At 40.6% G+C, this 11665-nt stretch overlaps 1 pseudogene; it reads right to left on the bottom strand.

Moving 5' to 3' along the window:
- Positions 1–5502: 5502 nt before the first annotated feature.
- Positions 5503–7034, bottom strand: LOC119808294 (annotated as a pseudogene).
- Between the last annotated feature and the right edge of the window lie 4631 nt (positions 7035–11665).

The following is an 11665-nucleotide window of genomic DNA, read 5'->3' as shown; positions in this document are numbered from 1 at the left end:
TCAGTCTCCAGCAACCACATGGTGGCTTACAACCATCTATAATGAGATCTGGCACGCTTTTCTGTCCTGCAGGTATACATGCAGGCAGAACACTGTATACATGATAATTTACAAGGGAAATGCAAATCAAAACAACGTTGAGATACCATCTTACACCTGTCAGATTGGCTAAAATCGAAAACACCAATGATAGCCTTTGCTGGAGAGGATGTGGAGTAAGGGGTACACTCATCCATTGCTGGTGGGAATGCAAACTTGTGCAACCACTTTGGAAAGCAGTGTGGAGGTTTCTCAGGAAATTTGGGATCAACCTACCCCAGGACCCAGCAATCCCACTCTTGGGAATTTACCCAAGAGATTCCCAATCATATTACAAAAGCATCTGTTCAACTATGTTTATAGCAGCATTATTTGTAATAGCCAGAACCTGGAAACAACCTAGATGCCCTTCAGTGGAAGAATGGATGAAGAAAGTGTGGAATATATACACATTAGAGTACTACTCGGCGGTAAAAAACAATGACATCTTGAATTTTGCATGCAAATGGAGGGAAATAGAAAACACCATCCTGAGTGAGGTAACCCAGGCCCAAAAAGATGAACATGGGATGTACTCACTCATAATTGGTTTCTAGCCATAAATAAAGGACATCGAGCCTATAATTCGTAAAAAAATCCTAGAGAAGCTATATAAGAAGGTGAACCCAAAGAAAAACATATAGTTATCCTCCTGGATACTGGAAGTAGACAAGATTGCCGGACAAAAAATGGGAACATGGGGGTGGGGTGGGATGGGGGGAGGGGGGATGGGGAGAGAAAAGTGTGAAGTGGAGGATGGGAAGAGCTTGGGGGAATAGGATGGTTGGGATATAGGAAAAGTGGATATGGGAACAAGGAATTATATATCTTAATTAAGGGAGCCATTCTAGGGTTGGCAGAGGCTTGACTCTAGAGGGGTTCCCAGGTGTCCAGGAAGACGCCCCCAGCTAAGTCCTTGGGCAGCTGAGGAGAGGGTGCCAGAAATGTACAGATCCTATTGCCATACTCATGAATACCTTGCATATCACCATAGAACCTTCACCTGGCATTGGATGGAGAAAATGACAGAGCCCCACATAGGAGCACCGGACTGAGATCCCAAGGTCCTGATGAGGAGCAAAAGGAGGGAGATCATGAGCAAGGAAGTCAGGACCGTGAGGAGTGCGTTTATCCATTGAGACGGTGGGACAGATCTAACGGGAGACCACCAAGTCCAGTTGGAATGGGGCTGATGGAACAGGGGACCAAACCGGACTCTCTGATGTGGCTGATGGTGGAGGAGGACTGAGAAACCAAGGACAACAGCAATGAACATGAACTCTACAGCATGGACGGGCTCACTGTGAGCCTTGTCAGTTTGGTTGCTCACCTTCCTGGACTTAGGGGGAGCTGGGAGGACCTTGGACTAAACATAGTGAAGGGAACCCTGATGGCTCTTTGTCTTGGAGAGGGGTGGAGTGGGGGTATGGGTGGAAGGGAGGGGAGGGAAGTGGGAGGAGGAGGGAAGGAGATGGAAATCTTTAATAAAAAATGAGAAAAAAGTACTGTTAAAAACAGAAAAAAAGAAATATTAATGTCCAACAAGTTCATTTTATGTCCAGCATCATTGGTTATTAGGGAGATGCAAATTAAATCAAATGGAAAAAATCACTCCACAGAATATCTCTTCTTTAAAAAAAAGACGATAGATAACACAGCTTAGGAAGGGTATGGAGAAAAGATCTCGGTGTTGTTTGATGGAATGTTAGAAAGCATTGTAGAAAACCGCATGGACTTTCCTCAAAAAATACTAATATTATATGATCCAGCAGTCCTACATCTGAGAATACAGAGGAATTGAAATCAGTTGTGGTCAATGGGATTCTCCCATTCATTTTATTATTGTCCACAAAAATCAAAATATGGAATGCAGTGTCCCTCAGCAGTTGAACAGATAAAGAAAGTGTGATACAAAGACACTATGGCAAATTACCAGACTTTGAAAAGAATGTAGTTCTGTCACTTGGAACAAGATGGATGAATCTTGAGGACATAAGACGAAATGCCAGTTACAGAAATGCAACTTTCACAAATCTCATGTGAATGTCGAATACAGATCAGTAGAATTCATAAAACTACTTGGGAGCAGTAAAGAGGGGTTGTGAAGTTATTAGTTCAAGGCATAAAAAGTTTCAGCTAGATAGGGCAACAGTTTGTGATTTATCACTCTGTGATGACTGCAACCAATATCAATCATAGACTTCAAATAGATGGCCGGGCAGTGATGGCACAGGCCTGAGGCAGAGGCAGGCAGATCTCTGTGAGTTCGAGGCCAGCCTGGGCTACAAGAGCTAGTTCCAGGACAGGCTCCTAAGCACAAAGAAACCCTGTCTCAAAAAAAAATAGCTGAGTAAAATTTAAATGTACATTACAAATAATTTGTCCAGTAAATGAGATAATGGATCTGCTAATTTGCTTCTTTAATCATTCCACATTGTATACATATATTAAGACACTAACCAATTACATTTTGCCAGTTAATACAATTAAGATTTTTTTTAAAAGATGCTATCATTGGAAAAATGGTCAGGAATATAAATAACCCCTATATTATTCCTTACAACTACATGCCAATCTATAATTGTGTAAAAATGTAATATCTTTTGTTTATATATTATATATTGCTGACTATTTGGGGGGTTAGCTCCCAGATGTCAGCACTAGGGTATGTAAAGAAAATTCATGAATGTGGTAGAGGTTAGACTTCCTTTCTACCTCTGGGGTAAATAAGGAAGCACACACTTTTCTGATGGTAACCTTCTTCTACACTTTAACGTACATAGTCTCTCTTTCTTGTCAATCTCTCTTAACATGGAAACATTTCTCTCCTGCGCAGTTACATTCCAATATTCAGTTACAACATCTCATTTTACATGACTACGCATCTTTCTTTTCCATACATTTTTCCTCTACATCTCTTTTCTATACAGCCTCATTCTCTTTGTCTCCACACATTCCCAAATCTCCACACAGCCACAGCTATACATCTCATTTATATATCCTCTCGCCATACAACATTTTACACAGTTCCTAGGCGTAGCTCCTCTATGTAGCAGCAGCTCTTACACACAGCTCTCTCTCTCACTCACTCACTTACACACACATACTTCTTTGCTGGGGACCAGCCTCAGCAGAGAAGTGGGTCTCAAATCTGGAATGTCTGGAAGATGGAGTGAGTACACGAACACAGGATCTGATGCAGGCTATCAGCTGCAGGGCAAGCACTTCTTCGTTTCTTCTTCTTCTTCTTCTTCTTCTTCTTCTTCTTCTTCTTCTTCTTCTTCTTCTTCTTCTTCTTCTTCTTCTTCTTCTTCTTCCTCCTCCTCCTCCTCTTCCTCCTCCTCCTCCTCCTCCTCCTCTTCCTCCTCCTCCTCCTCCTCCTTCTCTTTTTCTCTATTTTTTCCTCTGTCTCTCTGCCATAAGCTTTAAACCTCAGTCTTTTATTGTAAATTTTACACAAGGAAAATGATACTTTTTTTCTTGTCACAGGTTAATCATTACATGGGCAAAACAGTTCACAAAAAGTATAAAGATTTTTAAATCAAAACATCATTTATCATCATATTTCCCCAGTTCCCAAGACCCATACCAGCCACTGTATTCTTAATTCTTAGTAAGTTAATAAAACAACTTCCAAGGCTTCCACCTCAGAGGCAGACTGCTCATAGTTTACAGAAGTATAGTTCAGTGGGTTTTACTCCATTGTCATACCTTTCCCATTGTTGTTCCTCACAATTTCAATTTTGATTTATAAGGTCATAGGCAGTCAGCCCCAGAATCCTGGGTTCTTCAGAAACTTTATTTATCATAGGCAAGGTCCTTTCTGTTTCAGTATAATTCTTTTGCCAAGTTTTATAATCAGGCAAAGAACAATTTCTGCATTTTCCCAAATTTCTCCAATTCTTTCATCAGTCAGGTTTTTTTTCCATAACCTGTTTTATAGCTTTAATGTCTGCCTGCTCTGTCAGATCAAAAAGACTCATATTATTGTACAGCATCCATATTTTCAGAAGCCACTGGTATGGGAAGAGAAAAAGAACATGAAGAACAAGTGCACTAGTAGAATTGCTATAATCAGAATCATCTGTGACATTGTCAAATGCATATGCAGATGCCATAGAAGCTGCACTCTGGGCACGTGGGCTATTTCTCCTTGGCCCTCAAGTAACACGCTCATTTAGCTGCCACTGGGTTGCCTGGAGGAAATTGCTTCTGGCATCTCGGGAGTCACACGTGGAGGGGGCTATGTTTTGCCTTCTCTGGCACTTCTATGTCAACCATTCATCCTTTACTCACCCAACCATTCTCACTCCTCCACTCTCTCCCACTTCTGTCTCCCACAGCAGCCTCTGTCAGCATCGCCTCTGACTCTTCTCTGTTCTGCCTCTCTGCTCTCTTGCCTCTTTCCCTTTGCTCTCTGCCCCCTTACATCTCTGCCCTCTGCTGCCTCTGCCTTCTTGCTCTGTGCCTCATTGCCTTCTCCTATCTCTCCTCTAACAGCCAAACCCTGGACACTAATAATAGGCTGTTTCATATACTCTACCCAAACTCAAAACTTGAGTCACGTAGTTTCTCTCAGGCTAGAAATGTTGCAATGACCCATGCACATAGCTGTAACTTGGTGAGGGTACCCAGACAGAAAATGACATTGGAAATCAAGACTTAACAATAACAATTGGTTAGATGGATCTTGAGTGGTAAGGAATATATGCAGACTGAAGTTGCTTCAAACACTGGCTTTGAATCAGTAAACAATACCTGGGGAAATGTCCTTGTGCATGTGTCTCTAGGGACAATCAACCTGCTTTGAATCTGATGAGGTCTTGGCTAAATGTGTAAAAGGCTGTCCTTGTAGCTCAGAATTCTCCTGTCAGTGAGAGTTATGGAAAACATCCTAGTTCTATTTCTGTTCATCAATATTATATAACTTAAGTAGAATCATCCTCTAGATCATGCACAGATGTGTGCTCATAGATGGAAAATGTGCATGAGATAAACCCACAAGCAGTGGGAATACATCCAAAACTTTTCTTAGGGAAGAAATTAAATTCTTAGGGGAGAAATGAAGTGACTCATGAGAGAAGTTACAGACAGGAGCAACTGGTTTCCATGCTCAGTGGCCCCACGGCTTTGCCAGGTGGGGCTCCCACCAGGGAATCATGTGTCTAATGGGTCACCCTGCTGAACACTAAATGTCACCTGCAGTATACTCCCACAGCGGCTCTCTACAATTAAGGTTCAGATTTTCTTTTAGAGATTTTCTGTGTATGTAAATGTGTTTCTCAGTGTGTGTGTGTGTGTGTGTGTGTGTGTGTGTGTGTGTGTGTGTGTGTTTTGTCTTTAAAAGATTTTCATTCATTCAAAAATATTTCGAAGCCCAAGTATCCATTTTAAGACACACGGAGGAATTCCTGAGTGTTTGAACTAAGAACTGTCTTTACTGAAGCGAAGTAAGAACTCGATCAGGGTCCTAGCGGGCAGCCCACTCATGCCCTTTCCCAGCTGTGGAACCTCGTCCTTGTTGGTCATTACAGCGGCTACGTCCCAATGCGCCCACTTTAAATGAGTCACAAACTCCCGCAGGAACGCCGCGGCTGTGCATGCACCTGCAGATCTGTATTTTCCAATGTTATTGACATCAGCAAGCTGGCAATCTATGACCTGTCTTGCATAATGCTCAAAGAGAGGCATCCTTCAGACTCGGTCCCCAGTCTCTATGCTGTCCTCAAAGAGTTTGTTCTATAGCCAGGATGAATTGGTAAAGACTCCGGTGGCACCTGATCTCAGGGCCACGTCCATGGCACCTGTCAAGGTGGCAGCATTGATGATGACCTTGGAATTGAAGGTGTGTGCGTAACAGTGTGTAGGCCAGGATGAGCCTCCCCTCAGCATTTGTGTTATCCACCTGGATGGTCTTCCTGTTCCTGGCTCTGACGACGTCCCCTGGCTTGTTGGCCTTGCCGCTAAGCATATTTTCACAAAGAGAGACCAAACTTATGATATTGATGGGCAAATTGAGCTTTGCTGCAGACACAATGGTGGAGCATATTGTTGCAGCTCCTCTCATGTCAGCACGCATGAGATCCATATTTGCAGAAGGCTTGATGGAGATGCCGCCACTGTCAAAGGTAATTCTCTTTTCCACAAACACCAGGGGAGCTTCAGTTGTATTGGGACTGCCTGTGTAGTGTATTTCCAAGAAGACTGGTGGTTCTTCAGACCCCTTGGCCACACTTAGAAACGAGCCCATTTCTTGTTTCTCTATCCAAGACTTGGGTCTGATATGGACCTCTGCTTTACTACTGGCACTTTTGATATTTTTTTCAACAATTTCAGCAAATTCGGTTGTCGCCATCTCATTGGCTGGAGACTCCATCAGCTGGCGAGCCAAGTTCTGTCCAGAAGCGAAGAGGACCCCTTTCTCCCAAGCCTCCTGATCACCACTTCCGTAGAGCTTCGCTGATACAGCCACCTTCTTCTGCTTTAGGTCATCAAACTCATAAACACCAAGCACGGCTCCTTCTGCAGCAGCCTGAGCATCTCCACAGGGATCCACCTCCATTGAAGGTCTTGAACTTGCCTGCATCCCTCTGCGACAGCAGCTCTGATGTTTTCTTTGCCTTAGTTCCAGTTCTCCTGCTTATCGAATCCAGCAGGCCGACCACCACCACACTGGGGAAGTCCTCGTGTAGACCATAGAAGGTTCGGGTTTTTCCTGCCTTCAGAGGAGGTCCCAATATGTTCAACATTTCTCTCAGCTTTCCAGCCACTAACTTATTAAAACTCTCTCTCGCACTTGTAAACTGGGGTATGTCATCCTCTTTGTCTTTGGAATAAATTCCTAAAACAAGACCCTTCATCATGTCTGCGGTGGACAGACCCCGATCCCAGAGACGTCTCACTTCCAGGAGGCGGAGTGCGACTAGAGCGGCAGCCAGAAGAGGCAGTGGGAACATCTTCTCGGCTTGGCCCAAGGTGCGGCCCTCCAGAGAGAGCACGTGGCTCGAGGGCGGGCCCTGTGTGTGTTGCTTGTGCTTTTTTGTTGGGTCTTTTGTTTTGTTTTGTTTTGCCCTGTTTTGATTTGGTTTTATTTTTTATTAATATTATTATTAGATGCCTGTTTGCCTTTTGATGAGAAGAGAAAGAAAGGCTGTGGATTTGGGTTGGTTGGGAAGTGGGGAGAGAAAATGTAATCAGAATATATTGTATAAAAATCTATTTTCAACTAATAAATAACTACATCTTTAAAAAGTTTAAAATTTTTTAATGTACCATACCACTGCACAAAGTCACCAACTATAGATTATATGAGACTCTAGAAAATAAGGAGTCAAGAGCCCAGGCTATTGTCAAGGCTAATTGGTTGCTCTTCAGAAGCTGATGATAAAGCCCTATTGCTGAAGACAAAACCAATACAACTCATCGAACACAGAAAAGTTGAGATGGTGCCTACCTAGACCCTTTCTCCTTGTGAACTACTATTCATGGAAGGCACTCTGCACATTTCCAAAAAACACTAATCCAGCTACAGCTCTTCAATCTACAATAATTAGCTGCCTTGTAGGATGAGCTAGTGCAATAGAAAGCAGTATCTGGTAGGATTTAAGCCCACTCCATGAGATGGAACCCATCCTTGACATTGCTCAAATGACCAAGAACCTGAAACCATATATTTCAGTGTCCTAGAGGAAAATTAAATACAAGTGTTCTACTAAAAGAACATATTGATAAAATGACTCCTAATGACCTTCTGGAATACCCACAGATCCATCATCATAGAAGTCAATAAATGGGAACAAATACAAGAAACCCACAGCTGGACAATGCCTAAGAGTGAGAGATTTTGGAAACCTCAGTTCTAAATGGAATGTCTCCATCAAATCTCTCTCCCCTAGACTCAAGGAACACTGTGGATGGGAGGAGGAAAGACTGTAAGAGTCAGAGGGGATGGGGACACCCGGGAAATTGGGCCTTCTAAACACAGCAGGACCACTGCACACATGAACTTATAGAGACTCTGGCAGTATGTACAGGGCCTCCAGGGGCTGTTTTGCTTTTCTGTCCTTCAGGTTGAACTCCAATAACTGTCTCTGGAATTTTATTAATTGTGCTATGCATTTTCTTTTCCTTTAATTAAAGCTTCTTGCATATATATTATGGCTATTGGTTTTGCCTCTTTTTTTGGTTCTTGAAGACAGGGTTTCTCTGTGTAGCTTTGCAGCCTGTTCTGAAACTCACTCTGTAGACCAAGCTGGCCTTAAACTCACAGGATTTTGCCTTTTTAGAGGATCCTGTGTATTTAAATATGTGTATCTCTGTGCCTATATGTTTTTCTCATGTTTTTTCTTTGGCTTATTTTCTTCTGTTTGTTTGATTGGTTTATCCTATTCAAGTTTATTTGTTTTATCTTATTTTATTTTATTATTCTTTAGATGCCTGCTTGTTTCCTAAAGAGAGGCAGAAAATGTGTTGATTTAGGTAGCAGGGTAGAAGTTAGTAGAAAGGAAACTGTAGAAGGTGCTGAGGGGCATAGGGAGGGGTTGCATTCCTGCTGCCCGGCTCCTGGCTGCCTGGCTAGCTTATGCCCCGAAATAACAACACACAAATTGTATTCATTTAAACACTGCTTGGCCCATTAGCTCTAGTCTCTTATTGGCTAGCTCTCACATCTTGATTAACCCATTTCTAATAATCTGTGTAGCACCACGAGGTGGGTGGCTTACCGGGAAAGATTAAGCATATCTGACCTGGCAGTTGGCTCCATTGCATCTGTCTCACTGCCTTCTTCCTCCCAGCATTCTCTTCTGTCTTCCCCGACCATCTAATTTTCTGCCCTATTAAAAGGCCAAGGCAGTCTCTTTATTAACCAATGAAAGTAACACATAGACAGATGACCCTCCTACATCAGGAAACCATAAATAGAAAAAAAAACTATTTTCAACAAAAGAAAAAAGATCTGGGTAGTGGTAGTGATGGTGCATGCCTTTAATCCCAGTACTTTGGAGGCAGAGGAGGGCAAATCTCTGTGAGTTTAAGGCCAGCCTGGTCTCCAGAATGAGTTCCAGAACAAAAAGAATAAAAAGTCAAGAGACCCCTCAATGTTGATGAAAAACTTAGGGACAAACAAAAGAAGCAAAGCAAAACAAAACAAAACAAACAACAAGAAGCCATAAAACAGGAAAAAATTAGGAAGCAAGAATGGATAACTATCTTTCTATGATTTAGCTCTGTAGTTGACCCCCATGTGAAAGGCTAGTGATTATGTTATACCTTGAGACCAAGGCAGATCAGAGGCCAGTTCTATCTTCCTTAATGGAATTTCATGCCTTTCTCTTACAGCTTTCCATTGATTAGACAAGGTCCTACACATTGTGGAAAATGGCAATCCTTTATTCACTTTTAGTGATTTAAATACTAATCTTCTGTAGACATAGGTTTTTTTGTCAGGACCAGTAACAAGCTCCCAAATAACCACACTAAGACTTATTATTAATTATAAATGCTCAGCCAATTGTTTAGGCTTGTTACTAACTAGCTCTTATATCTTAAATTAACCTGTATTTCTTATCTACACTCTTCCACGTGGTGGTACCTTTCTTCAACAAGGCATGTTCATCTTGCCTCTATCTATATCTCCTGATAGCTCCCTGTGACTCTGCCTTTCTTCTTCCCAGCATTTTCTCAGTTTGGCTCTTCCACCTAACCTCTTTCTTCCTAGCTATAGAATAATAGCTCTTTCATTAAACCAAGCAGAAGGTGTCTTGGTAAAGACAAATATTCATAGTGTATGAAAAGATTATTCAAAAAAAATTTCAACTTTTTGTCTAACTAAAAAGGAAGGTTTTAGCTTTAACAAAGTAAAATTATATATAGCAAAAAGTTACCAACTTAGAATTACAGTTATCTAGTTCATTTGTATTTGACAAAATTAGAAAATATATTATCTATCTTATCTTTATTAGTCTAAAGTTTTGTACTTAATTAACTTTTTATCATAACTAAGGAAAACATTAAGTTTAATTATTTAGTCTTTAACTCCATCAAAGATTTCAGAAAGGTTTAATGTTCCCTAATGATAGGAACATCTGACTGCCTGGACAGTCACCCCAAGTTCTTCTGTAATGTTGGGTCATTCTCTGGCCTGCAGGCCTCATATGTCTTCTAGATATTTTTGTGAAGCAGTGAATTTTGAAGGACTGTCCTACCTTGTCTTAGCAAAGTTTGATAGTCACTTTCTTTTGCATCCTGTTTTGATGTTTGAATAGTATATAGTCAGTAATTGAGGCAAGTTTGGACAGTATATAGTCAGCAACTGAGGCAAGGGCAGTTTCTTTGCCCAAATGGCTAGCATTTGCCATTAAAAAAAAACTCCATATGGAGGTTCTTCAATGCTCATCATCTCATCTGAAAGAGATTGGTACTGCCAGGAACAAATGTGTCTCATTGTCATGAAAAGCCTTATGCTACTAAAACATCTTTAATTCCATATTCTGTAGAATTCTGAAGTATTTTAAAACCACCTGTCTATCTAAAATGTATGTCAGTTTATAACCTTGAAATCATACCTAACATGACTATAAGTTTGATTATCATAGATGCCTATTAACTTGTATTTCTTAATTATATATTACATTTGTAAATGAGCTGCATAAGCACAATGGCCAAAACAAGAGTAGATATATCCATACAGTATAGCAAAAATAACTTTAAATTTATATCAATAAACATAAATCCATACCACTGTAAAATATTTAAGATTAATAGTTGCTTTTGGATTAAAGTGGATTCAACAATCTATCCTTTTATCTCATCATTCCTATATTATATCCCCCTTTTCTTCTTCAGAAGGAGATCTATTAATCTAATTCCTTTGTTTAGCTTTTTTTTCCTAACTATGACAAAATAATTTGTAACCAACCTCACTTAAATGATGACAAACATCCATAACCCATTGTTTCAGAAGGTGGACATTGTTTTCTCTAGACTGTTTCCTTTTGTCTGGGGGTGATGAAATATTTGGGGAATCCTAAGAAAATTTAGGATAATATTTAAGTATTAGCTGGAGTAGTTTATGAGGCTGACCCACCTCAGGTATCAGTCTTGAGCTGTTCTGAATGCAAAACTTGAGGAAACTGCAACAAGAAGCACTCTGAGATGCTATATCATCTGTGTCATTTGTTTTCATTAGTGTCTGGTCTCCTTGGAAAAATACATAAACTTTTAAAGGTAACATACATATCTAATTAATACAAGTATAGACTGTGTGTGTACACAAGTTAGCCAAACATGATGTTTTTGTTTTATGTTTGATCAGGTAAAAATATACATTATGTGTTTTGTAGTTTTTCTAGATGTATTTCTTCTTTGTCCAGAGCCAAGATTTTCAAGAGGTTTTTCTGAATCAAACATGATCCATACCAACCTAGAATGAATCTATAGCCTCTTATTTCCTGTGGAATAAAAGCATAGCCTTTCCCCAAACATAATACAATTTGACTTACATTTTGAAGTTAAGGCACTATTAAAATATATAGGTTGGTTTAATCCAGGAGCCTCCAAAATTCAATGTGTCTTAGCAGCTGTGGAT

The sequence above is a fragment of the Arvicola amphibius genome, chromosome 2 (genome assembly GCF_903992535.2).
Source record: "Arvicola amphibius chromosome 2, mArvAmp1.2, whole genome shotgun sequence".
Classification (NCBI taxonomy): domain Eukaryota; kingdom Metazoa; phylum Chordata; class Mammalia; order Rodentia; family Cricetidae; genus Arvicola; species Arvicola amphibius.
The sequence above is the reverse complement of the archived record's forward strand: the minus strand, read 5'-3'. Positions and strand labels throughout refer to the sequence as shown.